This window comes from Tupaia chinensis, unplaced genomic scaffold, assembly GCF_000334495.1.
Source record: "Tupaia chinensis unplaced genomic scaffold, TupChi_1.0 Scaffold000159_1, whole genome shotgun sequence".
Lineage (NCBI taxonomy): Eukaryota > Metazoa > Chordata > Mammalia > Scandentia > Tupaiidae > Tupaia > Tupaia belangeri.
Window position 1 is genome coordinate 5,498,172 of NW_006159630.1, and position 3,391 is coordinate 5,501,562.

Genomic DNA, 3,391 nt, shown 5'->3' on the forward strand with positions numbered 1-3,391 from the left:
GGGCAGGAGGCTGCAGATCATGGGGGTTAAGAGGCAGGCCCACTCCCTAACCACGTGACTTTGGACAGGCGATGTAGCTTCTCTGAGCCTCAGTTTCCACCCACGTCAAGTAGAGCTCTGTCCCCCTTGGGGCTCCTGACTCAGGTATGTAGATGGGGCGGAGCTCAGCCCGGAGTAGAGGAAGTGGCCAGCCCCCAGCATGCCCCCGCCCCTCACTCCATTCGAGATCTGTCATTGCTGCTGGCTCCCGACGGGCATCACCCCATTTCACAGCAGAGGAAACAGGCTCTGTCTGCAGTGGTAACGTGCCCGGCCTCCCAGCAGGTAGGTGGCCAGGCAGGTTTGAGCCCTGGCTCTGGCCTCAAGCCCATCTCATTCCTCAACCTGAGGCCCCAGAACAAGGCAGGGGGTGGTGAGCTGGTGGCTTTGCAAGGCCACCTGGTGTGAGTAGCCTGGGTGGGCTGGTGTCCAACTGCCCTGAAGCCCTGACATCCGCTGGAGCTGAGACCAGGCTCTTCCGGGGAAGCAGGGAGCCCCAGGGCAGGGTTCTGGGAAGTCCAGTTTAGTAGCTCTTTAGTGATCATTTCCAAGTGGAGCAGTGTCTGCCTGGCCAGTTCCCTCCCTGCTGGAGGAGCTCCAGGCAGACAGGCCCCAGAAGTGAGGCTACCCAGCACCCCATCCTGGGCATGTCAGGGACCCAGCGCTGTGGGCACTCAGCCTGGCCAGTACAAGTCTGTTTCTGTCTGGAGGACCTGGCAGGGTCTAATGGCAAAAAAGCCACCTAGGTCTCAGATGCCTGGGAGGCTGCTTACCGCCGTACTCATGAACGGCCAGAGGTGGTAAGTGGCTTGCTCAAGATCGCACAGCAGCTAGGGCTGGGCCTGTGACCTTGTCCAGATCGTGATGTGGACTGGTGGACATTGGGTGGACTCACAAGCGTTCTGGTCACACCTCAGTATCAGGGACCCCCCAGCTGAACAGAAGTCACCTCCCTGGGACCAGCAGATGGCGTAATGGTTACATCTCTGGACTCCCATGTAGTTGACCGTGGTTCGAGTCTCAGACCCTGTGGCTTTAAATTCAGGCTGGGCACATGTGCATGCGTGCCCAAGATCCTGAGAGGAGGATAGAGGAGAGGGATTGTGGCGTGGCCATCCCCCCGGGGGTGAGTTCTCACTTTCTGTTTCTCTCTGTCTTTCTGGTAAACATATGTGCCCTATGGCAAAAATCTATGTGTGCCCTAGGGAAAAAATCTATAAAAAAAAAAAAAAAAGAAAAAAAAAGGCCTCCCTGCTCCCCAACCACTGGGCGTGTGCTAGACCTGCATTGCCCCTGAGGACCCCTGAAAACCCAGCTCCCAGTACTCCACGGCCCTGAGACGTAAACCTTCAGTGAGTGGGCGCCCTGTGCCACGCATACCCAGTCTGCATCGTGGTTGTGTACGGCTGTCTCTCCAGGAGCCCCCTCCTGACCTGGTGTCGGACCTGCAGGGCCTGGGGCCACATCGGCCTCCTCTGCCTTCAGAGCTGTCCTTAGAGCTGGGCACAACATGCAGCCTTCCCGGAGGGGGATGGACTGCCAGGAAGTCACCTGGGACCCACTGGCCACATTGTCCCCTTCCTCCTGGCCCCCAAACCCACAGTCCATCTGCTAGGAGCTGCTGCCATCTGCTCAGGGTGTGAGGGGACCCATATCCATACCCACACCCAGCTGCCATCCGTGTGCCTGCCCCCACCAGCAGCCCTGGGGGCCAGAGGGTTCCAGAGGGTCCTGGGGGAGCCATGGTGGGCAGGGCCCCATCCTGTGCCACGGGGAGGCTGGCCGCCCTCCTGCTTTCTGCAGCGCCAACCCTCTGTTGCCAGCAGCTGTGGCCTCTTGGGTTCTCAGGACCCCAGCAGGAGAGGGTGGCCATGTCTCTGCCAGCCCCTTTGGTGAGTGGTCCTGAGAGTCTAGGTGACACTGATGCTGCAGCATGGCCATGGGGTCTGCCCCCCTCTGAGAATGCAGCACGTCCCCTCCGTACCCTGCCGCACGTGCACACTCAGCCTCACAGCCCACTCGGGCTCCCTGGAGCCCAGGCTGGCTTCATGCTGTGGTCGGCTGGGATGCTCAAGCCTCTGGCCAGGTCACTGGGTCCACCCAGAGAAGTCAGTGGACCTGAACCTGCCCCTCCTGTCCCTGCTCTTCCCATCTGAGTCTGAGGCAGGCTGGGGGAGGGGATGGGCAGAAGTAGACTCTCTGCACGAGGGCCCTGTTCTGGGGATCCTGGGGGTGGTGTGAACCCAGGCTGGTTCATTTCCCTCCCTCTCTGTTGGGGCTACAGGGCTGGAGTAGTCAGTGGGGTGTGGTGGTTTTGTCTGCACCTGGAAGCACCTCTGCAGGGAAGCAGGGACTGGGGAAAGGGGAGGGCGCCAGCTCCCTGTGGCTCTGGGGACAGGCTGCTTTTCTCATATCCAGTCCAGCCTGGGGCCCTTGTGCCCCATCCCCCTTAGTTCCTGCTCAGCTTGTTGCCTTTGGGGCCTCCCTTCTTCCCCTGCTGTCTCAGGACTTCTCAAGCCCTGCCCCATGCCCAGGGTGCCCCTCTGCTGTCCTGCCACCTCATACCAGGGCGCGGACCGAGGTGTTCAAGGAGAGCCACACGGTCCTGGTCGCGGCCAGCCGGGATGTAGCAGGAGACAGCAGTGGCAGCGTCCTTCTGGGCCTCGTCGGGTGGAGAGCCCAAGGTCACAGAACCCAGGCTGTTGCTGGGGGATGCACAGTGGGCCGAGGAGGCCCCGCTTCCTCTTTGCTGCCTTCACAGATGCTCCGGATCCCAGTGGGGCCATGACTCTCAGTTTCTGTGACCAGGAAGCAGGGGAGAGGAGCTGCTTCCGCATCCCCGGCCCTCACCCAGCACCCTGTGATTCAGCCGGGACTGACCGGCCTTGCCCCGGCCCCGGCCCTGACCACCCACTCCACTTGCTTTGGTTAGCCTGGCACATGGCTCTGGAGCCGAGCCGGGCTGGCAGTGACGTCTGGGCATGTCACGGTTTCCTCGTCGCCTCCTTTGGGTGACTTCAGCCCCTCCCTGCCGCTGGCCTACAGGGGTCCCCCAACTTTGTGGTCATACTCAGAGACCGGAAATGGTTTCTCCCTTTCTGGAGGAGAGAGGGCTGCTTGCACTCATCCAAGCTCTCCTTGGCCCCCATTTTTGGCCACACACAGGCTGGGCCCTTGTCTCGTCTGCCCTGCCTCAAAAGTCTTCAGAGCCGGGGGCTGTGGGGAGTCCACTCACTGTTGGTCAGTCTGGGGCCTCTGCGGGGCGTGGACGGCAGGTGGAGCAAGAGAGAACTGGGGCTCCTTAGTACAGCTGCCGCCACCACCGGGGCAGGGGGGGGGGGCCCGCGGGCCC

The 3,391-nt window shown here is 61.6% G+C and overlaps 1 protein-coding gene across 1 annotated transcript in view; it reads left to right on the forward strand.

The window, feature by feature from the left end:
- Positions 1-209: 209 nt before the first annotated feature.
- The window catches only part of RHBDF2 (rhomboid 5 homolog 2), a 26,753-nt gene continuing 23,571 nt past the window's right edge, over positions 210-3,391 (forward strand). The window contains 1 exon segment of the mRNA XM_027770771.1: positions 210-324. The gene's annotated coding sequence lies outside the window, so the exon portion shown is untranslated.